The 25,449-nt window shown below is 45.7% G+C and overlaps 1 protein-coding gene across 6 annotated transcripts in view; it reads right to left on the reverse strand.

The window, feature by feature from the left end:
- ETV6 (ETS variant transcription factor 6) overlaps positions 1–25,449 on the reverse strand; it is a 253,951-nt gene that overhangs the window by 62,310 nt on the left and 166,192 nt on the right. The gene's annotated exons all lie outside the window — the stretch shown is intronic.

The raw sequence follows: 25,449 nt of genomic DNA on the forward strand, positions 1-25,449 counted from the left end.
ACAAATTACATAGCATTTACATTGTGCTGTGTTATAAGTAATCTAGAGATGATTTCAAGTACATGGGAGGATGTGTACAGGTTATATGCAAATACTAGATGATTTTACATAAAAGACTGGAGCATCTGTGGGTGTTGGTATCTCAGGGGGTCCTGGAACCACTCCCCCATGCAGATAGATACCCAGGAATGTCTGTAACAGCAAACATAAGCACTGACTGTGTACCAGACACTGTTCTAAAAGCTTTCTGTACTTAACTCATTGCATCCCCACAGCAATCACGTACAATGGAAACATTCACTATCCTTATTTATGGAAGAGAAAACTGAAGTATTAAGTTAAGCGACTGGGCCAAAGTCACACACCCAATGGAAGAGCCAACCTTTTAACCCAGTTGGTCTAGCTCAAAGTCCATTATTAACTCTCTGCCTCTCTGCCTAAGCTCAGTTGGTGTTCTGGCAGGACATCAAATTAAATTCAGGATTTAAAAAGAGAGAGAGGGAGAGAGAGCGAGTGAGGAAAGTTCAGTGATTGTGTGAACTTTCACAGTGGTTAAGCACGGAGGCACAGCGCACCAGCACGGAAACACTGTGGCCCAGCTGTGTGATCTCAGGCAAGTTACCTAACCTCTCTGTGTCTCACTTGCCTCAACTGGAGAATGGGGACAACTTTCAACTTGTTGACGCAAGGACCACCGAATACAGATGGCATGTTTGTCAAATTTGCAGAGGACATAAAGCTAGCATCAAGAAAACTTACATAAATGAAATGATGGTATACAATACATAGGACAGTATTTGGCATAGCGCAAGCACTTACCAGTTATTACCATGATCGCTGCTACAATCTCCCCACCTGCCATATGTGTAGCTACTGCTTGGAACCCGACAGTGAGAATGTACGTTAATCAGTATTAGATTTCATCTGGCTATTCTCCACCATCATTCCAGCCTGCGGCTGTCCCTCCAGATTCTGACCCAAATCTAGCATCATCCATACTCTGAAGCTTCATGTCATCTGTGGTTTTGACAAGCATCTGTCATCTCAACAGGTTACTGACAAAGTGCTGATTAGGTGAAGGCTAAGGTAAGAGTGCTGGTGACACATCAGCCACCTCCTCTCAGAGGGATACTGATCAAGTTATTGGCTCCTTTGGCGTACAGGTGTTCAATTATCAATTCATGCAAATACTTCAGTCTTTGGACTATATCTTCCCAGTTCAGCCATAAAAAGAACCATCCAAGATTCAAATAAAATGCTTTCTGATGTCCAGAAATATAATAACTACCAAATTTATAGCAACCAAAGGGATAACTTGTTCCTAAGGGCTCTCAACATATATGTTTGAAAATCTGTCCTCAATTTCATCTAAAGGTTCTATCAGGTTAGTTGCTTTTAATCTATACAGACACACTTTCCCCCTTTTCTATGCCGAGTATCAGGTAAACAATGGTTCATGTTCTTTCTTTTAGTACCTCTTCCATTTCCTACAACCCTTAGGCATCACTGTCAGTGGCCTTTCACTTTTGGAACTTCTCCATTCTGGGATGTCACTTGTCAGGGCCAAGAATCTTCAATGTATTTACAACAACTTAGATTCGCTCTTACAATCAGTTCACCCATCTTGGGCTTCAATTCCCTTCTGTCAATGTTTGTACTACTCGTTTCAGTCTGACAATCCTCCTCCTTGATGGAAGAGAGGAAAGAAAGAGAGAAGTTGACTGGTTTTGTTTTCTCTTTGCGACCCAACGCAATCTGCATGCTAACACTGCCCCTCGAAGCACGGTTTTCTTAACCATCTTCCACAGGCTTGAGCTCCTGATCCAAAAATCTTTCTTTTGTATTGTTATTTTCAGTAAGTTGTTCTTTCCTCCACTATATACATCTTTTAAAAATCTGAGCACTTTGGACTGGAACACACAAAACAGTGGGAGGATAAACTGGGATGGTCTTTCTGGTAAATAAGCTGGTGAGAATTTAAGAACCCTGTCAATGCTAACTTCTGAGAATCTACCTTAAGGAAATAATTTAGGATACAGAGAAATCATTCATGCACAAAGAAGTACATTGCAGTATATTTTTAATAGTGAGAAATGTACATTGGGGTATTATTATTTTTTGTCTTTTTGCCTTTTCTAGGGCTGCACCTGTGGCATATGGAGGTTCCCAGGCTAGGGGTCGAATTGGAGCTTTAGCTGCCAAGCCTACGCCAGAGCCACAGCAACGTGGGATCCGAGCCGCGTCTGCGACCTACACCACAGCTCACGGCAACACTGGATCCTGAACCCACTGAGCGAGGCCAGGGATCAAACCTGCAACTTCATGGTTCCTAGTCGGATTTGTTAACCACTGAGCCATGACAGGAACTCCGGTATTATTTTTAATAGTGAGAAACTGGGAGCATCCAATAAGGAGATGGTTAACTATAAACAACATCTCTGGTAGAAAATTTATGTACCCAGTAACATAATATTTATAAGTATCGATTCATATAGAAAATCACCAAATAGTACACATGTATTATCTTAAACAACTTATGAAAAATATTAAAACGAAGCATAGAAATATTAACACCTGTCACTCAACAGAATTACGGGTGATGTTTCCTGTCTCCTCATTTTTTATCTTCCAGTTTTCTCCAGTAAGAATGTGGTACCTTTGCATTGAAAAAGATTTAAAAATTGAGCTCATCAGAGAACATCCCCTCATCAACCTCATCAGATGCTTTAGTTTTCTTCCTCCCTTCTCATGCCCTGTGCAGCTGATATGTCAGAATTTCATTTTCAGTAAGTTGTTCTTTCCTCCACTATATACATCTTGTTCTCTTGTGTTTTAGCCCCTTTCAGACCAGAGACCACAGGTACCTTTCCTGTCAGTTTAAGACATGTGCCTTCTTCAGGCCAAGAAAACACATCTGCTCATGCCTTTCAACCTTTCCCAATCCCAAAATGATGTTTTCATTCTCATTGAAATTTCCCAACCTTTCTACTTGGCCAACCAATGCCTCCTCCTTTGTTAGACCTGAGTTCAAAATAGCAGTGCCCCTCACTGCGCTTCTACCTTTTGGGAGAGAAAACGGCTACTGATTAGGCACATGTAATAAAGAGTTAAAAGACACGCACGTGTGGCTGAAGGTGCTTGCTCAGGAATCTCCCATCAGGCTTGGCGCGTGATGGTCCCTGGTACTGCCAGACTGTATGGTCAAGATCCCTAATGCTATTATTCCATCTGTGGGCCACCTCTGCAGCCTGTCACTCCCCCCTTCTCCCACCAACACTAGTCTAACTGGGCAGGACACTTCAGATCTGTGCAGTTCTTGCCATTACCAGCTGCTGCATCTATGCCATCCCAAGCAGCTACTCTGTGAGGGAGCTAAGGCAGGCACCACCATCTAAGCAGAAATACAGAAAGTAAAGTTCAGAGAGGTTGAGGGACTTTCCCAAGGTCACAATGGGCCTCGGACCAGTCCTCCAGCTCCCGATTTTCTGTACTTATCTAGTGAACTTCCTCTGGGTCAAAGGAAATAAAGGATATAAGGGCCCCTTGCATTCAAAAATACACTGTAGGGAGTTCCCATCATGGCTCAGCGGAAATGGACCTGACTAACATCCATGAGGATGCAGGTTTGATCCCTGGTCTCTCTCAGTGGGTTAAGGATCTGGAGTTGCCGGGGGCCGTGGTGTGGGTTGTAGACACAGCTCGGATCTGGCATGGCTGTGCCTGTGGCACAGGCCAGCGGCTACGGCTCCAACTGGACCCCTGGCCTGGGAACCTCCATATACCACAGGTGCAGCCCTAAAAAGACCAAAAAAAAAAAAAAAAAAAAAAAAAAAGAAGCACTGTAAAAATGCAAAGGAATTAGGAATAATTAACCATAAACTCAACTCCTTGTGGCAGGTCTGGTTTAGCTGCAGGTTGAAAACTCAGAGCCCTTTCTGATCTCTGCAAAGGGTGTGCTGGGGATAATGTTTCCCTTAGGATAAATAAACCTTCCCGAGTAAAACAAAGTTATCATCAGAGTTCAACTGCTGCTTCCCAGAACACTTTCCAGGGGTCTTTTCTGATTCCTTCCCCTTCCCCATGGGCTGAGTCCTGAGCCCCCCCCCGCCCCCCGCCACCTTTCGGGCCCCATCCAGGTCCTGGATGGATAAACTTGGGCATTCTCTTCCTCTGGGGTTGCCTCTAACCTTGGATGTGCTATTTGATCAAACTGCACTCGGCATGCACATTCTGTCACTAGGGAATTGGAAGTTCCAAAACATTTCCTATTTTTGTCCTCAAGGGTACCCTGTTATCTCAGCACTCAGTTTCCAAGAGGAGGTTGGAAGGTTACGCTCATGCCTTTTCGGCCAAAACTCCAAGAGCAAGAACGCTGTAGGTTCATGTTTAGATCCAAAGTCCGATTCAGGTCCCTGGAGACATTTTTACTTGTCAACTTCATGTTGTGGATTTTTCTGGCTTTCACTCAATTTCATCCACCAAGGGGTTTTATCAGCAAAACTGCTGACAGCAAAACTGGCCCAGGGCTGGCTACTCACTGTCCCAAACATCACGCAGAGGATCCCTCCTTATTTCTATCTTTGGGCAGATGTGGTGAGAGGCATGGAAGACTCTTAAGATAGAAACTTGGGTTTTGGAGTCAGATAGTCCTGAATTCAAACACTGGTTCTGCCACCTGATCAGTAGCCTTGGGTAAGTTACTCCCTGAACCTCAGTTTCCCCAGCAGTAAAATGGGGCCAAAGGAGTTTCTCTTGTGGCTCAGCGGTTAACGAATCTGACTAGCATCCATGAGAACTCGGGTTCGATCCTGGGCCTTGCTCAGTGGGTTAAGGATCCGGCATTGCCACGAGCTGAGGTGTAGGTTGTAGATGCGACTCGGATCCTGCATTGCTGTGGCTCTGGTGTAGACTGGCAGCTACAGCTCCAATTCGACCCCTAGCCTGGAAACTTCCATGTGCCGCTGGTGGGGCCCTAAAAAGACAAATAAGATAAAATAAAATGGGGCCAAGAGTGGTACTTATCTCCCAGGGCAAATTTAAATACGAAGTGAGATAACCCGTATGAAGACTCTGCACCGTGGTCGGGACAGGGAGGTTCTCAATGCATTTTTGGGGTTGGGTAGGGCAGAAACTGGACAACAGATCTGTTGCACTTTGGTCACACGTCTCCAGGAGACTGAAATACTTTCTACAGCTCACTGGAACCTCAGAAGCTGGAGCAAGGGTTCTTGTGAGCCATGTGAAGGTTCTGGAAGAATTATGAGCCTAGTCCAGGGCTTTAGGAGGGGGCTGGCACCATTGGTGTGCAGGTTGGGAAAACAGCTTAGGAGGAGACGAAGAGAAAGGCCTGGAGCAGGTGAGGCGCTGGAGGAAGGAAGACGGATCTGAAGCCCACTTAAGTCTGGGACTAGGGTGAGGCAAATGAGGCACTTACCTCGGGCACAAAACTTAAGGTAGCACCAATGGTGTCAGTGATTGCAAAAATAATAATAGTGTAACACATTATTTTAAAAGCAACATAAATGCAAAAAATTCATGATGAACATAATACCAACTTTTTTTTTTTTTTTTGTCTTTTTAGAGCTGCACCTGTGGCACAGGGAGGTTCCCAGGCTAGGGGCTGAATCAGAACTGCAGCTGTCAGCCTACACCACAGTCACAGCAACTCGGGATCTGAGCTGTGTCTGTGACCTATACCACAGTGCACGCAACAACAGATCCTTGGCCCACTGAGGGAGGCCAGGGATTGAACCCGCGTCCTCGTGGATGCCAGTTGGGTTCGTTAACCACTGAGCCACAATGGGCACTCCCATCATACCAACTTTTTAACAAAAGTTACATTGAAAAGAGAGAGGGTGGAGATGGTGATAACAGAGGGAGGTCAGACTAAGTTCGGGAGGTAACAGACCCCTCAGAGAATTCAGTGAGAGCTGACCCTGGAAACGCATTGGCACAGTTGCACCGATATTCACCTGCAATTTCAAAGTTCATTGACTAGCTCAAAGTTACCTGTAAACCTGGGAGAATCTCAGTTTAGAATTTTTTTGCTTCGTGCATGCAAATCAGTTTAGTACTAGTGATATAATGCAGAAAGCAAATGAGGTTTGAGGAGAGAAACACACATACCTCTCTCTTGATATTCTGCAGAAAAGAAGAGAGAGGCAGGCGGTGTGCCCTCCTCTTACTCCCAAATGGGGGGGCTGGGGTGGGCAATGAAATGATGAAAACCAACTTGGGTATCATTGCCTTGTGAAATGCACACACCTGACCTTGAATATGGAATGTCCCTTCTTCAGGTATTTTAGATGCCACTGCTAACATTGCAAGTTTTTATTCATCCTAGTAAAGGTTAATCGCTGCAAATTATCTTAATTTATGAACAGCGAGGCAACCGGGCCACATGTGGAGAGAGACGATGCGAAGGCGAAATTCTAAAGGAAGGAGGCGATTAAGGGCAGAATTTCTCATATTGCAGGGCAGGCAGAGATACGTTTTTATTTTCAGCTTTACTGATATTTATGCACACAAAGAAGCCCAATTTGAAGATGAAAAAAAAAAAAGCAGGAAAATAGATATTAAGAGAGAGTTGAAACGTTCCTCAAATAGATTTAGCAAGCAAATCGAAACTGGTTGTAGAAAACTGGTGCAAGAAGGTTTTTTTAACCCTCCGTGGAAGTGGAGGGGGTACAGAGAATGTAAGGATCTCGTTGGATTTGCAGGATACACAGAACACAGGCGATCCACTGCGGGTGTCTGGATAAAGGAGAAGGAATATCCTATCTGCCCACGTTGGCTCTTTTAATCCACACAGGATCACCTCCCATGCCCGCCAGTCTGCAGAACATTCCTTTGCAGAGTGTAACCTGAGCAGAACTCATTCTCCTCCTGGATGCGCTGGCGCCCTGTCCCTGGCAGCCCCTGGCAGCACAGGGCTCTCCTGTGCCTGCTCCCTTCTGTCCCTGGTTCTCTTTATTCCCAGAAACTTCAAGAAGCAGGCTGCCTTTCCTCAGGATGGAGAGTCTGTCACTGGATCCTCTTGCCTCAGCAAACTCGTCCAGGGTCCAGATTGGACCAGGGGTCCAAGCTACCTAACACACTCGTAAAACAATGCTTTTCTGGAAACTGTCTTCCCTGAAGGAGAATTCCACACTCTCCCCCCATCCGTCTCCTTTTCCCTGACTCTTTGGGGAGGGATTCCAGGGTTTTTGAAGGCCCTGGTGGTTGCCTTTCCGTGCTGAATCAACTCTGCTTTGCCAGGCTGCTTGAGCAGATGCTGATTTCAGCAACGAGGGGCAGACGGACCATGAACACAGGCAGGATGAAATCACTTGGAGGGTGTTGTAGACGCTTCGTGAAATGAAAAACATAAAGTTGGAGAAGCGGCTCCTATTTAAAGACAGCTGTGTTGTGTGTGTGCATGCATGAGTGTGCATGCGTGTGTGTACACACACGTGTGCATGTACATGTGTCAAGATTCCTCTCCTTTCCTCGTCCCCTCTTTACTGAGAGTCTTCATAGGAAAACGTGAATCTACTTCTTTAGATGAATTTGTTAAAAAAAGTTGTAGTTTTTTTGTTGTTGTTATTTTTGTTTTTTTCTCACCAGTTATATTCCCCAGTATCAGAGTTGTATAGGTTATCAATTCCCTTCTGGTTATGGCTTCTGACTCTTTAAAGGAGCTTTCAAAGCCTGATTGCCAGGCTTAAGATGGTCACTTGGAATCAGGAAAATGTAAAACAAAACCAAGCCCTTGCCACCCAACAGAGCAGCAGACACGCAGCAAGAGATAGCCAACAAACACCTTCCGCTTCACCCCCCTGGCCCCCGGCTGGGCTGAGACTCCCCATGCTGGGAGCTGCAGGGCTGGCTGGCTCAGGGGCTAAAGGGGGGACCCTCCCTGGCAAAGGGGCCTTGAGAGAGCCTTCCTGGCCACAAAACATCTTTCTCTTTGGCTCTGTCATCCCACCTGAAGTTGTTTATTATTCACTCCCTGGGAGACTCTGGGAAGGGGACAGTGGGCAGAGGAACACAGCCAACAATATAATTGTTCACATCTCAGCTTGGTTCGGTAGCTGGAGGAAGAAGTCGGAAGGAATGAGTGAGCAACCCTCACATTTTAAGGCTGGGGGGTGTCCACTGCAGCCTGGCGGCAGGATGCTGGAGGCGCCCAAAGGGAGAAGACGCACTCGTTTTTGGCTTGAAGCTGGTTATGGCTTCTGATTCTTCAAAGGAGCTTTTAGTTCTGCACCAGACACAGTGTGATGCTACAACAGAGCCTTCGGAGCTGGGGAAGGAGGCCCGTGTCTCTCCCAGCCTCCCAAACAGAGTGAGAGGCGCCCCGCCCAAGGCACCAGTAACATTTACTCCCAGAGGGTACATGAACCTCCCCGGAGCTGCGCAGCGCAGGAGCCCTGGCAGGGTCTCTAGGTGACCACAGGCTGACCTCCTACTGTCCTGCTATTTATTTATTTTGAACTACGAAATGTTCCCAGGCTAGGCATTGAGTCGGAGCTGCAGCTGCTGGCCTGCACCACAGCCACAGCCAGGCCAGATCCCAGCCGCAACTGTGACCTACGCCACAGTTTTGTAGCAACACTGGATCCTTAACCCACTGAGTGAGGCCGGAGATTGAACCCACATCCTCATGGATACTAGTCCCATTGGGGCTCTTAACCCACTGAGCCACAATGGGAACTCCCCCGTCCTGCTATTTATAAAGTGTGCTGTCTACTTTTGTTTCTTGGCAGGAGTTGTTAATTTGCTGGGAATATACACATTTTCCTTTCGCTGCTTTATTATAAAATGAGATTCAAATCCTCTTTCTATCACCTGCTAGCCCAGTGACTAGAGAGTGTTGAAATGTGGACCCCAAAAGACATGCCTATGTTCTAATCCCTGGAACCTGTGAGTGTGGCCTTGTTTGAAAAAAGATCTTGGCAGATGTAATTAAGGATCTTGAGCTGAGATCATCCTGGATTATCTGGGGACCCTAAATCTAATGACAAGTGTCCTCATGAGAGACAGGGAAGAGGTGATGGTCATATGAGGACAGAGGCAGAGATTAGCATAACGCAGACCCAAGCCTGCTTTGTTTTTCATCCTCACAGGCTCCCATCATCCGCATATTGAAATTCCGTTGCCTCTCTTCAATATTTGTCACTTTCTCTTGAATTTTTAAAAGTTCTTTTTCATTCCTTTTTTACTTTGAACACGTTCCAGTTTTTCTCCTTGTATTTCTCTTAAAAATTACCTTTTGTATACGGTCATCTTAGATTCTTACTCATTTACGCTTTTTTCATTTTTAATTCTTTGTGAGTTCTGTCTCTCTTCTAAGTCTTCCTAATTTTTTAAAACTTATAGCTGATTTGCAACATTGTACCAATTTCTGCTGTACAGCACAGTGACCCAGTCATACATATACATACATTCTTTTACTTATATTCTCTTCCATCACGTTCTATCTCGAGAGACTGGATACAGATCCCCGTGCTATACAGTAGGACCTTGTTGCTTATCCAGTCTCAATGTAATAGTTTGCATCCCCCAACCCCAAACTCCTAGTCCATCCCACTCCTAATTTCACTTTTATGTTGTTTCTTTTCTCTCTGTGTTCTACCAGTTTCTTCAGGTCTTTCAGCCCATCTGGACCTAGGTCATAGTTCTGAATTGTTCCAAAGCCATGTCTTTTGGGCATGCTTTCTTCAGAAATGCTATTCTGCTCCTTATTTTCTTTTATCTTATAAAACCTTTGTATGGGATTTGGCCTCACTCCCTTGCTGTTGCTTGTTTCCCCGTGAAATTAGTTTCCCTGAACTTTTAGAAACAGCGCCGTTCTAACTTTACAAAGCTCTTTTCCATCGCATTCATGTCGTGTTAAATACAGGGCAGCTTGACTGCTCCAAGTTCCTGGTTCTGTTCCCCTCTGGGGACCTTTTCTCCCCTAAGTTTCTGTTGTTCTTATCCTGTTCAATTTGATTCCAGACTCTGGGCAGCTTCTCAGTGCAGGGCTGTCCTGGAGGAGGATTTGGTTGGTCAGCTCCAGAGTTCCTAGTGGCTAGAATGCTCTAGGTTCTGTAGGGCTCCCTCTAGGTTACCTGTACTCGCCACTCTTGGAATCAGTAAAAGGACCTCCACTTTCAGCTCTTCCTCTAAGACTCATCCTCCATGTGTTCCAGGACTCACTCTTTGGGGCTCTTCCTATTGATGTCCATTAAAAGCCCCATTGTATCCCGGAGATATCTTGTTACCTAGTTTTATCACTGTTCATGGGTTTCAGGTTTTGCTATGGAGTTGCTCTGCTCTTACCTGGAGGTCCTCGGAGAATTGAAACTAGGCTGCTGCCCATGCCATCTTCCCAGACTCTGTCCTAGAATACTTCCTGTTTGCAAGGATAGCATCCCTCTGGTATCTCATGAGAAAGATCTTCTTGGGTCTCTCTGTGAACTGTTGCTGGGTTGTATGATGAGAAGCAAGAGGAGCGTGAGAATGAACATGAGGGGTCTCTGACCACACCAAAGTGGGTTACAGCCCCAAGTGCTGGAAGCACAGACACAGAACTCAGAGGGGTACATGTGACACAATGTCTGAGAGCCCCAGTGGGCATGAGACATCAAAGGAGGGAACACATGGCCTCTCTTAGGGAAAGGACAAAGAAACTATCCCAGGGAAGATGGAACTTCCACAGGGAAGGAATTTCCAGTGGGGACTAAAACAATGACAAGGACACCAGAGGTAGAGACAGCTGAGCTTTCACTGTCTTTCCACACCTCCTCACACGCAAAAGTCAAGACAGTCAGATGTCAAAACTAGAGTTTTGAAAAACTCACAAAGACGTGAGTGGCGCAGCCTGCAGGCTAGACATCTCATAAATCCTCCATCACAGTGAAGATCTCAAGTGAGTCTTTCCCAGGCTCAGTGACAAACTGCAGCTCAAAGAAAGACGGAGTTCTGTGTTAGTCACAGATTTCCCACAAAAGCCCTAGGAGGAGCAAGTCAGCTGTGTGTCTCAGAAGGAGCCTCATGAAGCAGCAAGGTGTGTGGCGCCAGACGCTCTGCAGGTGTGACCGGTTTGCTGTCAGCTCCAACTCAGCCTTCCTGCTTTTTAAGAGCCTCCTCTCTCATTAGGGTTGGGTTGCTTTGAAAGACCCGATTCAACCCTGACATGCTGGTCCCATCAAGAGGATGCCACCACATAATGACCATTTTTTAAAAATGGCTTTTTTTAATGCAGCCCTTGGACACATTGCAAGAACTGTATTGATTTGAGACACTCAAGCTGACTTATTGAGCTTTGGCAAAGGGGAATAAATCTTTCCCATTCTCTGTGCGTCTTGCCAAATGCCGCTTCCAGGAAGCAATGACTGTCCTTTCTGGAAATGAAACAAAGCTCAAACATTCTATCACCTTCCCTTTCCCTTGCCCGCTTCTCTTCTCTTCGCTTGCAATTCACTGACAAAAGCACTTTGCAGTCATTGCTCATGTGCCTGAGTAGGCATCCGAATTAGTGATGCCCAAATTAGCAATGCCTGGCCACGGCAGCTTCCTAAATAATGAGGTCTGATGGCTTTGGCAGAGCTGGGGGCCCGAGGGAAGCAAGCTTGCAGCCTAGCATTAGGTTAAACACACTTCTGGTTTCTCAACAAAATTTCCCCTACAGACCTGGACGTGTAAAGTAGAGGGTATATGTTACTGAGGCTGGGGATTTAGCAACATCAGGAGCCAGAACTGGGGAGAGGGTGCGGGAAAGGGGGGCCCACGCCAGAGTGTTCTAGCGTGGACATCAGGATTAACAGAAAAACTTCCTGACATCTGCTGTTTCTTTCATTTCAGTCTGGGGCGATCATGTCACCTGGCTCTGCTCCAGGGGAATTCCCATCATTACCATCAAAACACGGTTTGCCTCACTGTGCTGAGGGCTCATCTGTCCATCTGCCCACCTATTCACCCCCTCACCCAGCCATCTAACCCATGAGGCACTCCTTATGCACTGTATCTTGGATCAGGTGCAGGGTGCCCGGAGGACACAGGGATGCTGACAGCTGGTAGGGAAGAAAAGAATGCAAAGTGATATTGACGAGTCCGTGCATTAGTGCAGGACCAGGGCAGGATGGGGTGATAGCTTTCCTGACAGAGGGAACGGCAGATACAAGAATCTGGGCATGCGAAAGAGCAAAACCAGCCTGGGAAACTCTGAGCAGATCGGCAGGACAAGACATGAGATGCACGGAAGCGTGTGTTTACGTGAGAGGAGGGAGCGAAAAAGCTGCTCCATGTTGATGCTTAAAAGGTATGTTCGACTTAACGTGTCCACACTGCCCTCCTGCTATTCCCTGGTCCAAGTCCGCTGCTCCCAGCCTGGACCATCTCAGAGCACATCAGGTCCACTCTTCAGCCGCCAACGCGCCATACTTTGCAGTCATCCAATTGGGTGGCAAATCCTCCCTTAAAATGTATCCAGAATCTGACCACTCTCACCACCTCTGCTGCTGCCACTTCAGTCCCAGCCACTGTCACCCCTCACCTGGATTATTGTTACTGGTCCCTAACTGCTCCCCCAGCTTCCACCCTTGTTCCCCTATAGTCTCTTCTCATACCAGCCAGAAGGACCCATTCACAAGATTTCACTTCTCTGGTCAAAAATCCCCCAGGGGTCTCCCTCTCTCTCAGAGTTAAGGTCAAAGTCCTTAAAATGACCTTTTGGGCCCCCATGATCTAACCCGTGTCTGAACCTGCTTCTTCCCATCCCCGACCCCATCCACCCCTTTGCTGTTCTTCACACATACCAGGCACATTCCTACCTCAGGGCCTTTGTACTTGCTGTTCCTTTAGCTGGAGTATTCTTTTCCCAAGTCATGCTCATTTCTTTCAAGTCCTCCTCTTACTATCTAATCTACGTATCTTACTATTTACCTTGTTTATTATTCATTTTATTCACTAGAATGTAAACAGTTGTTTCATTTGCTTTATTTATCTTTTTGGCATTCACTGGATCAAAGAATATACACACTTAAAAATCTTTGAAGCAGTTCTCTTGTGGTGCAGTTCTCAGTGTGCTTAAGGATCCAGTATTGTCATCACAGTGCCTTGGGTCACTGCTGTTGTGCAGGTCCGATCCCTGGCCGGGGAACTTCTACATGCCATGGAAGGCATGTGAAAGTTCCAGCGCCAGGGATCAAATCTGAGGTGCAGCTGTGACTTATGCCACAACTGTGGCAACTCTGGATCCTTAACCCACTCTGCTTGGCTGGGAATCGAACCTGTGCCTCCACAGGGACCTGAGCCGTTGCAGTCAGATCTGCAGTCAGATCTGCAGACTGTGGCACAGTGGGAACTCCAATTTTTTTTTTTTAAATGCCATTTTATACTCTGGAAAACTATCTAAATGAAGCAAATAGTACTATCATTAAAGTTACTTTATCTTGACAGTTTCTGAATATACTTGCGAAAAGCCTTTGTTATGACTCCAAGGTAGACTCCTGATTAAACACATTTTGATCTTTACTGTAATTAGTTACAAGGATCTAAGACAGCAGCAAAGGCACTCTTCTGATTACTGCTATATCCCTGATGCTTTGAGCAGTTTCTGGCACACTGTAGGTGCTCAATACATATTTTATTTCTTGGGCTACACCCGTGGCATATGGAGGTTCCCAGGCTAGGGGTCTAGGGGTCCAATTGGAGCTACAGCTGCCGGCCTGCACCACAGCCACAGCAATGCAGGATCCAAGCTGAGTCTGTGACCTACACCACAGCTCGTGGCAATACCAGATCCTTAACCCACTGAGCGAGGCCAGGGATCAAAACTGTGTCCTCATGGATGCTAGTCAGATTTGTTTCTGCTGAGCTATGAGGGAAACTCCTCAATACATATTTTTGATGAATGAGAAGCTATGCCCTGTGAAGAAAAGATGGTGTAACATGGTGTGGCCCTAGAGCCAGGCTTCCTTTAATCTCGGCTCCCCAAATTATGAGCTGTGTGATCTTGGGAAAGAGACTCACCTTTCTGTGCCTTGGTTTCCTCAACTGTAAAACTGGGAGAGTAATAGGACTCACACTGAGGAGTGGCGAGCACTAGGGAGGCTGAGACATGTATAATGCTCTTAGAACAGTGCCTGGCAAGCACCAGGCAACTTGATAAATGTTCGCCATTATTAGAAAAGGCCTTGTCTGTTGTACTAAGGAGTTTAGACTTTATCCCCAGGCTACGTGGAGTCATTGAAGGATTTTAAACAAGGGAGTAACATAATCAGATCTTGTTTTCCAGCAGCCACTCCAGCTGCGGAGTGGAGGATGAATTAGAACAGGGCCAGGCTGGTTCAAGGAGATGGGTCCGAAGGCTGTTGTAGAAATGGAGATGACAGATGTTGTCAGCCTGAATGAAAGCAGAAGGAATGGAGAAAGGACGGGCTCAGGATACGATGGAGGTAGGATTGGCAGAACTTGGCAATGATCTCAATGGGCAGGAAGCAGTCAAGGACAAAATCCAGGCTCCTGATTCCTGCCGCCAGAGAGTGGTACCCATTCATTCCAGCCCTCAGAGGGCGGATGGGGAGAAAGTATATTTCATTTTGTTTCATGGGAGGTGACTGTGGGCTAGCTAGGTGAAGAGGTCCAGTATTATGGAATTGTACACATGCATCTGGTGCTTCGGAGAAAAATCTAGATAAGATATGAAAGGTCTTTGGGAAGCATCATTATACTGGGGATTGTTGAAGCCACTGGAGTATTTCAGGAAAACATATAAGGAGCAAACTGTTTTAAAAAGGCATACTCTTGAAGCTGGGGACAAAAAGGGGAGAATGGGACCTTGCAGGGCAAGAGAGAGTGAGTCTTAGGAGGTGGTTAGACTCATCACATGCTGAAGAAAGGCAAGATGAGGAGGACCAAGGCATGTCCACTGGATTTAGCTTTTGGGGGATTCTAGTCAGAGCAGAGGTGTCACAGGGCGGGGGGGGGGGGACCAGCTCTGGGCTCCCTGGCACCCCTCCCTCCTTTGCCTTAGACAGAAAAAGCTGGCTGATCAAGGGCTCATGCTGGTAGGGACTGGGGAGGCCAGGGAGACTTCTGGTGCCCTGTCCATTCATCTCTGCACACCTTGCGATCTGCCCTCCACCCAATAAACCTAAAAGGGTCAGGTAGCTGAGCACTGAGTTTGAGGCTGTGATCTTTTTAAAACATAAAGCTGTGTTACTGCTTTGCTTAAATATTTTCATAAGCAAAAAAAAAAAAAAAAAAAAAAGAAAAGAAAAACAGAGTTCCCATCATGGTGCAGCGGAAACAAATCCAACTAGGAACCATAAGGTTGTGGGTTCGATCCGTGGCCTTGCTCAGTGGGTTAAGGATCTGGTGTTGCCATAAGCTGTGGTGTAGGTCACAGATGCGCTCAGATCTGGTGTGGCTGTGGCTCTGGTGTAGGCAGGCGGCTACAGCTCTGATCGGACCCCTAGCCTGGAAACCTCCATATGCCGCGGGTACAGCCCTAAAAAGAAGACAAAAAAAAAAAAAATTTCAGAAGCTTCCAGGGCCTCCTCGGCGCCTGCCTAACTCACCAGGTTGCCCTCTGGCTGACCCAGCTCCAGCCACATGGACATGCTCACAATTCCCAGAGGCGCTGCCTTCTCTGGACTTTGCACAGGCCACCCCCCTCTGCCTGGGACAAGCTGCTTCTCTTCTTGGCCCAGTGAACTGTGTATGCTTAAAAAGATACTAAGTTTATCTCTCAAGGGTCATCTTTTTGGCGAGGGCTTTTCTAAATTACCACCCCAGGAAGATCATCCCCAGAGGTGGTGACTAGCAAAAAAAAAAGGGGGGGGGGTGGCAGAAAATTGTGACCGACTGCTTTTTGCATCATTTTTGAGTTTCGCATCCTACCACATTTCTAACATACTCAGCATATTGTTCTCTGCTCCCAGTCAAGTAAATTTCTTTCTTGTGCCTTGTCCCACAAATATCCTCAAATCTAAGTCATCACACCTACCAAGCCCTGTACCTGGTTGTTCTTTTCCTCTGAGCTAAATCGTGGAAAATGGGCACATGACCTTAAGTCTGGCAACAAAAGGCTTTCAAAGTTTATGCCTCATCTGGCCTTCACAACAGCCAGGTGGGTCAGTGGTACGGACCTTGCTCTTATTTCCAGCTGAGCATCCAGAAGGGAAGGAGGCCGGCTGCCTTGCTCAGAGCTGCCCCACTAGCTTGAAGCAGGGCCAGCATTAGAGGTGAGGTCTCTGGCTTCATCTAATGCATTGAATAAAAGCGGAGGTGGCCCCATGGGTCAATGTCCTCTAAGTGATCCACCTGTTTACAACCTGGCACTAGGTGACTAGTCACCTTAAAGGGTGACCTTATCCCATCAGGGGATTATGGGCATCAGGGAATCATGGATAAGGAATCAGAGGCCTTGTGCTTTGGTCTGGCTTTGTCACCAGCCTTGTTTGGATAGGATTTAGCTAAGGTGTCACTGTTTCCGCCTCTATAACACAGGAATGACTCTATCAGGTCCACCTTGCCAGGCTGCTGTGAGATCACCTGAGACAATGGACTTGAAGGTTCTTGGACATTACAATATGGCAGCATGCAATGGTAAGCAGATACCCTGTCTGTGGTAGGCTTTGACTTCTCTAACCAAGTATGTGGACTGATGGACCACCGGAGAGTGGGGTACCTCCTTTTCTGTTATTTTAGGTCCTCTGTTTCCTTCCTCCTGAGCTTTTTGGGGGCACTAGCTCTAGGCTCTCTGAGCTGAACCTGCAGAAGCAGCACTGAGGTTCCTGCCCCTGGACCAGGGCTAACCTGGAGGCAGCTGACATCCCACTGGATGGAAGGCAGAGGCAGCGGTGGGGTGCTCTGGGGTGCCTACCAGTCGTTTTTAACCCCTTTCCTAGATGCTTGTGGACTTCTAATTTTTTAAAGTCTCCTCATTGTCTATTGCACCTGTCTTACTATATAAGGTTTCCCTGAAGGAAAATGATACAAACCACATCTCACAACAAAGCCTGAGACAGAGGTACAGAGCCCAAGGGGGGCCATGGATCTGAGCCACTGCCGCGTGGAGGCTAAACTACTGTCAGTCTCTGAAGGACAGTGTCAAACCCTGGCAGACTCAGAACACCTAGGAGAGCAGGGCTAAGATTTCAAAGAGTAACGGTGGGGAGTATCTTGGGTGATGTGTCCACCTGGGGTGAGCACAGTTATGGTATTTCATACCTGCCCTGAAGAAGAAATTTTGTTTCCCGGTCGGATTTGAGATGTAATCATCTGTAGTTTGGACCCAAAATATTAGAATCCTTAAAAAAAAAAAAAAAGAAACAAACAAACAAAAAAAACCAAAAACAGAGTTTGGTTTACAATGCCTGGAAAAGAGAAAGTATTTTAAATAGGCACCCCTCTGGGAAGTTACAGTGGACATACACTTGGACTCCCTTCAGAAAGATTTGAATACAATAAAATAGACACGACAAACTCTCCTGAATACAATTTAATCTTCCTTTGATTCCTGAGTGGGTAAAATTCAGATCTGAAGTTCAGGGTCACTATCATAAACATCAGCTGTCATTGCACTGGTGAAATATGCAATGTGCCAGTTAATAATAGCTTTACAAATTCACAGAAGATCAGATAATAGAGGTTTTACTGTAACAGGGTTCATGATGGTTAAAAGAATCAATGCATTTTCCAAAAGAGCCTAAATCATTTCTAGGAAGTAACTCATGCTCTGCGAGAATAGGGCAGGATTTACAAGGAAGTGCTTGGTACTCCCTGGAAGGAAAAGTGCTATATAATTGTAAGCTGTTCTTTATTCTGTGCCTGAGGTCCTATCCACTACCCATACAGGCTCTCCTTAAATGGAGTGGAAGATTTCTCCAGCCTTTCCTAGATCCAAGGAACAGAATGCAGCTCAGGATAGGCATATCACGAGAAGAAATCTATTCAAGGTCACGTGTGGAAGGACCCTTTGCTTAAAGGAATTTGGGCTGGAAAAGAGTTCTCGGCTCTGGCTTGAAGAAAAAGAGAGGAGGCAGTGCAGGAGAGAGGGAGGGAGGGAGAGTCACCCCACATGCTACTCGGCCACCAAGGACAGAGTTTCTGCGCGGTTTCATTAGAACATGAAACCTATTCTGTCGACTATGAGTCCACTGTGAGCTGAAAAGGAGTTAGTTCACTTCCTTAGCATCTGGGGTCCCATCATTCTGAGTCATGGCCACATTAACTCTGCTACTGAAAAAGCAAGAGCTTGGCAGCACAGCCAAGCCCACGGTCACGGTGCCCATCCCATCAGGCAGGGAAGCAGGTTTCCCCCAAGTGCAGTTCAGTAAGATGGGGTGCCCTGGGGGATGGGATGCGGAGGGGAGGGGTGAGGGGAGGGGGCTTTCTGTTCAAAGCTGGCTACTTTCTCTGTAGAATTCAATTCTCCCCAACTGGGGAGGATGGAAATCTCTGATTTCCTGTATCTCTTCTAAAACAATGAGGCTCTCCCACCCCCATCCCGGGAGGGCAGCTTAGCTGTGGCTCAGGGCTCTGGCTGAAGGGAACTGGCCTGGCTGAGCAGCCACTCAGCAAAGGGAGGACATTCATACAGGGCTTCCTGGGGCCTCATGGATGTCAGGGCGCCCTGCCGCTCAATCATGTAGCAGGAAATCACTAAGCTATGAGGATAAAGACCAGTCGGGGTCCCTGTGCAGCTTTAGGGCAGGTTTCTATTTCCCCTTGTGGTGGAGAAGCGGCTTCCAAACTGCATTCAAACAATACAGTCTCCAGCAAGGAAGAAATGAAACCCTTTAAATCTTCAGCCCTTGGAGCAGTACGCTCCCCTGCTGCTCTCAGCCTTTTGTTACAGTCTCAGGAATGTGTACTTAATAGAGAAAGCGTGGTTTTGTGGCTGCTCTGAAAGAATACCAAGGTGGGTAGGACAGACCTGCCTCTCACAAGAAACCCTCCCACTGGCTGACGGTGGCCCATGCTGGGGCCATGAGGAAAGCCACCAGGGACAGTGCACCCCCAGTCCTCTCCCCAAAGTGCTGGACTGAGAGGCAGGAAATAATCCCAAACAAGCCTTAAATGCACTTGAGGGAAGGTGTGTTGGTGAGAGGAGTGGCTCTAAGGAGGTCTGCCATACCGCTGGCAGTGACTAATGCGGGGGGGGGGGGTACCCGAGAATGTAACCTCCCTCAAGGGGCCTGTGCACAAAAAAGGCAGTCTGCTTCCTGTGATTTAGCCTAACAGCACCCAGCCCAAATATTGCAAGGAACTAGTGGTGGAAGGGACCTGAGAGCTTATGCTCCCCAGCCTTCTGGTAAGAAGGCAAGATTCCCATGAGGAGTGTGAAGACATTTCCCAAAAGGGGGAAATGGCTAATAAAAATGGATAAGGGAAGGATAAAAAGTATTCTGAGCAAGCAGAGAAAGGTTCCTGATGAACAAATACCTCATTCCACATAAAACATTTTAGAGTGTTACATAAACTTTCGGTAAAGCCAAGGCTTAGAATTCGTCAGCATTAGGACACTGCTACTGCCACGTGCGTGCATCTGATTTCAAAGGGATGCTTTCAGACAGGGGGAGCCTTATGCACAATTCTGAAGCAGGCAAATTCCACCTTGGCTCCCCAGTTCTTTGCCCTTTTCCCTTCAATGACAGGATATGGTGGAATGAGAAGCAGTGCAGGCTTTGGGTCAGGCAGCTCTGGTTTTAAGTCCCAGCCCTGGCCCAGACTAGCTAGCATATGACCCCAGCAGGACACTTCATTTCCTGTCTTCATTTCCTAATCTGTAAAAAGTGGATCTCAACTCACACGGATTGCTGTGAAAATTACATGTGTGAAAGTGCTGGGTCCCCAGCAGGACTCAGAAAAGTTGCCTTTCTTTTCTTCTTTCTTCCCTTCTCTCCCTCTCCCCGAAACTTGTGTCGTGATCTACACATCCCTGTTTCCTCTCACCCCTCATCCCCCCATCCATTAAAATACGCTTCCAGGAAGAGATCTAAAAATGATTAATGTTCGAGTGAAATGACCACCCAGAGCTTAATGAGCCATCTCCCTGGTCTCTGGGCTTTTTAAAACAAAAATCCATGTTCAAGGGTAGAAATCCAGGCACTGAAGGAAGGACCAAGAGGTTTTCCAAAGGCAGAAAGTCTTTTCTGGAAACTGTGAAAAATGGACAGAAAAGCAGATGACCCCAGTGGCAGGGTCACCAGAAAATGTTCCAAAAGACACTACTTCTTGGAATGATTACCAGGCTTTGCGAAATTGTCTTTCCCTTTCCTATTGACTGCCAAGGGCTATATTTATGGAAACAGAGGATTTCTCATTTTTAGTTAGATTCTAAATGAGTCCCATAATCTAGATACCAGAAGAGCATGAGGTAAAAGCAGAAAGACTAGTTGAGGTTGAGATCCTGTTATAAACAATACCTGGGAGATAAGAGCTGGAGAACAAAAAAACACAGAGGACCAATTATTTGCTGTATCACTGCTATGGTGGTGGCATGAGGCTTTGTTTTAATAAATGTCATGCATCTAAGAGTTCGAAGAACTTTCTAACGATTGGTGTTGTTTCAAAATGGCAAGACTGCCTGTGAGACACTGAGGTCTCACCCTTAGAAGTGTCCAGGCAGAAGGTGGATGGTCACCACTCAGCAAAGCCACAGGTGGAACACCCACACTGGGAGGGGGTAGACCAGATGACCTGCAATGTCTATGTAAGCCCAGGAATCCTACTCTAAAGTTCCAAAAGCAGCAGGAAAAAAAAAAAGCAATAATTTTGAATCTTCCAGAAGGTGTGGATTATTATTAACGATGTACTCAATCCAGCTTTCCAGATTAATCTTATTCAGGAACAGAGTAAAATATGACACGTGGATCTAGCTAATGGTTATAGACATCCATGCTTTAGATTGGATCTTGCCAACTAGAACCTCAAGACACAACAGGTATTTCTGTTTTAGTGTGGCTTTTCTTATACTAATTCATACTTAAATTTTTTAAGAAATCATGGATCATGGCACACAGAGGCTTGGTTCTGAGCTGCAGAGCCACCGACAAAGACATAGGTGCTCACACATGCACCCTCCACACTTGCACCCAGCTCTTTCTAGGTCTTCGAAAATGCATTTGGATTATTAGTCTTCCATGCTCTTTCTGGTGTAAAGCAGTGTTTTTTTTATGAGTATACATTCAAGGTTTTCTATTTGACATGTAGTGCTACTGTGGTCCTCTCAACCTCTGTGAATTCTCACTCTGGAATACCACCATCCAGAAGGACTCAGGGGAAAAGGGGGTTGGGGTTCACCATCCATGCTCAGGGTCAGTTCACAGACATTTTTAAGTAAAATGCTCTCGATTCTCCCCAGATTCCAAGCAACCATCAAGATTAGAGTTTTATGGCAGGTAGGTGGGGATATGCCCTCTGTATAGACTAAGGGACATTTGCAGATACTGATACCCTCCCCCAGCCCAAAGGAGGATGCAGGAAGGAACTAGATCAAAGACAAAGATGTGGTGCTGCTCAATCAACTATGCATCTTCGTGGCTTCTCTATTTTACAAAAAAAAATAAAAAATAAAAAAAATAAAAATTCAAAACAACACATATACACAAATAGTTCAGTTTAATTATAAAAATGTACACTAAGTGAAAACACAGTGATGGTTTGGAAATGACCCATTATTTTGGATTATCTGTATCATTCTCCTCTTCTTAGAATAGAATATCATTATCAATAAAAAATAGTTTATTTTCATTCTTCCCCTCCTACCTCTTCTTATCTCCTTTTCTTTCACATCACTTCAGGTTCTTTCCTATATTCATCTTGAGTCTTTTTTTTTTTTTTTTTGTCTTTTTGCCTTTTCTAGGGCTGCTCCCACAGCATATGGAGGTTCCCAGGCTAGGGGTTTAATAGGAGCTGTAGCCGCTGTCCTATGCCACAGCCACAGCAACGAAGGATCCAAAACTCTTCTGCGACCCACACCACATCTCGCGGCAATGCCGGATCCTTAACCCACTGAGCAAGGCCAGGGATCGAACCCGCAACCTCATGTTCCTAGTCGGATTCGTTAACCACTGCGCCACAATGGGAACTCCTCATCTTGAGTCTTTCCTTCGCATTTTACTGTACTTTTTTTCTCCTTCTTATCCTTTCCTTCCTCTTTGTTGAGCATAACACATCCCACCACCTCTTTGTCTTCAGCCTCTCTTTTTCTTTTTTTTTTTTCTTTCTTTCTTTCTTTTTTTTTTTTTTTTTTTGTCTTTTTGCCTTTTCTTGAGCTGCACTAGCAGCATATGGAGATTCCCAGGCTAAGGGTCGAATCGGAGCTGTAGCCGCAGGCCTACACCACAGCAACACCAGAGAAGAGCTGCGTTTGCGACCTACACCACAGCTCACAGCAACGTTGGATCCTTAACCCACTGAGTGAGGCCAGGGATCGAACCCACACCCTCATGGTTACTTGTAGGGTCCATTACCCATGAGCCACAATGGGAACTCCCTCTTCTACTATTATTCTCTTAGTCCTTTGTTGCCTACTATTATCCCCTTCAATGTAGTTTTCTAGTGTACTTTGTCAGGTAATTTTTCTTTCTTCTTTTTGTTTAATGGCCACACCCGAGGCACATGGAAGTTCCTGGGCCAGGGATGGAATCTAAGCCGCAGCTGCAACCTATGCCACAGCTGCGGCAATGCTAGATCCTTAACCCACTGCCCCACAGCAGGAAACTGCTTTTCTCCTTTGGGGGTAGGCGGAGGTGGTGTGACTGCAATTGTGGAGAAAAATATAAAATTCACATTAAAGCTAGAGCTGTTTATATGACAACAATGGGTTTGTGGAGACCAATCCCATAGGTGAGGTTTTGGACCGAATGACATATACCATCCTTGTTATCAAATGTTTGAGAACAACTAACTTTGCTGATAAAAAGATGGTATTTCCTGAAAATTCCAGGGATGCCTCAGAGGTGTTCTTTTTCAGGTGAATTTTATGTTTCTCTTTCATGATCCTTTCGTTGATTTATAGGTGGGTCTGTTGCTGCTGATCATGGGGGAAGGGGCTGCAGGGTAGGACGGAGAAATATATATACTCCTATTACTTTAAAAGAATGTGCTAAGGTACCACAAATGTAGGTCAAATAACTGGTTCAAGAAGTAATGCCTATTTTTGCAAAACTTCTTGGGACAAAAGAAAAGGTTACATAGAACACCACCTACCATTCTCCCCCCGCCCCAAAGAAATAAAATATGTGAGTCCTCAATTAAACAGCCATTGCTCAAGTAACAAACACACCTCTGGACAGGTGCATCCTGTTTCTCTGGGAAGGTAGTTAGTTTACATAGATGCATTTAGGTAAAGCCTTTCCTCTTTAAATATAGGTTCCAGCCTGGTAGTGAGTAAAACCTAAAGTGGGTTATTTGGTTAGTCTTTACATATTATTTTATTATGAAACTGCCTTTTTTCCCCCTTTCTCCTCCACCTTTCAACAGGTTCAGAAATGAAAAAAAAAAACAAAAAACACTTTCATTTCTGAGGTTTCACAGCACAGCTGTCAACCCAATAGCCTCTTGACTAATGAGCCCTGCAAACTGAGAGACCTCTGCCCAGAGCCACTGTTCCCTAAGCAGAAGTCTGGCCACACATGTGTTCATTGAAAGTCCTTGTGAATCTGTACGTGTCTTCGCGCTACCTATTTGCCATACTACTACGCATTTCTGCATGTGCTTCCTAAAACGTGATGTCTGAAATGATGCTATCAAAATCCTCCTACTCTGAGTTGTGCATTTATTTTCTTTGAAATTCTTTAAGATCAAAGTGAAGTAGATGCCTAGTTCGATGACAAGCTACAACTGCAAGTTACTTCTGCTGAGCTGCAAAAAGCAATACAATTACATCAGTTGCACGTGAACCAGACTGTCTATTTATAGATAACTGCGCCGCCTAAGCTGACCTGGAGGTTTGCAATTGGTGGGCCCCAGACTCTGCCTGCATCCTTAAAGCCCAGAATGAATTTTAGAAAACCAAGACCATTGGCCAATGTGCCAATTCTGTTTACTGACTTGACTCGTGGCGGGGGCAGGGGGGGGGGTGTCGGTCACCTATCAAGTGACTATTCCAAGTCATTGTTTTAAGAAATGTTCAGCATGCTCAGGAATGTCAGGTCTTGAGTGAAGGCTGATTCCCAGGCTCAAAGGATGAGCTGGCAGAGCTGAGCTCATCAGCTGCTGTGGGGCTGGCAGGGTGAACACCATGTACATGTGTGTCAAAGTTCAGAGGCTTGAAATTTGCCAATTTATTCCTGTACTGAAGGTGCAACTCTCTGGCCAATTCTTTAAAATAGTCAATATATTACAACTCAAATAAAAATAAATGAAAGCTTAAGAGGTCCCTGAGGACAAGAATCTCCTCTTTCATACTTTACAGTCTATTGTCCATAGCGTTTAGCACATTGTCAGGCTTACTGTCAGGAAACGTTTTTACATGAAAACTGAAGACGACTGCTTCATTATCAACCATCAATCGATTTCGCAGGACAAAGAGCAGCCCATCTTTCTTCGGTGTCTGCTTAACCGATAAGCTTCTTAGGCTTCTTCCAGCATTTGTTTTGCCATATAACGGGAATGCTACCAAATTCTTATCCTTTAACCCTTTCCAACATCTTCCAAGTCTCCCTTAGTCTGAGGTGTCGACAATTGAAACTTTCTCTTCATGAGACGTTTGGGTCTCAGAACAATGCCTCTCAATTGTTTCTTTCTTTCTTATCTTCTCTCTTTTTTTTTTTTTAAATTGAGGTATAGTAAATTTACAATGTTATATTAGTTTCAAGTGCATAGCAAAGTTGATCTTTTCAGATGCTTTTTCATTCTAGGCTATTACAAGATTTTGAGTAACGTTTCTGTGCTACACAGCAGGTTCTCATCGTGTCCCTCTTTTATAGAGAGTAACAGGTATATGCTAATCCCAAACTCCTGATTTAACCCCCCACCCCCGCTATCCACTTTGGTAATCATAAATTTGTTTTCTCAGTCTGTGAGAAGTGTGTACCCCTTTCCCTTATCTGACTTCAAACATTACTCCTCAACTTGACATCATGACTATGCTGTGCTACTGAGGGGCTACAGTGACATGTCATTGTCTTCAAAGATTATGGTGGCCCCTAGTAGAAGAGGGACTACATGGTGGTGTATAATGCTCACAAGTCTATGAGATAAATAAAATGTATGGAGTCCGGTTTACAAAAGGTTCAGAACCAAGATATTGTGAGATCTGAGGCTACTGAGTCTACACAGTCATGGGGGCTCCCTGATTTTAGGATAAAGACCCAAATCCTTAACGTGACTTTGCCTCCCTCTACCGCACCAGCTTCCCCGCTTGCAGGTCTATTACATGTCTCTCTGGTCTATAACATGCCACCAAATGTCAGTTGGCTGGTCTTTCCATCCCTTGAAGACTAAACCCTCTCCTGGGCTCAGGGC

The sequence above is a fragment of the Sus scrofa genome, chromosome 5, assembly GCF_054392235.1.
Source record: "Sus scrofa isolate SSC_HxYL_T2T_F1_AM1 chromosome 5, Sscrofa_HxYL_maternal_Yorkshire_Landrace_v2.0, whole genome shotgun sequence".
Lineage (NCBI taxonomy): Eukaryota > Metazoa > Chordata > Mammalia > Artiodactyla > Suidae > Sus > Sus scrofa.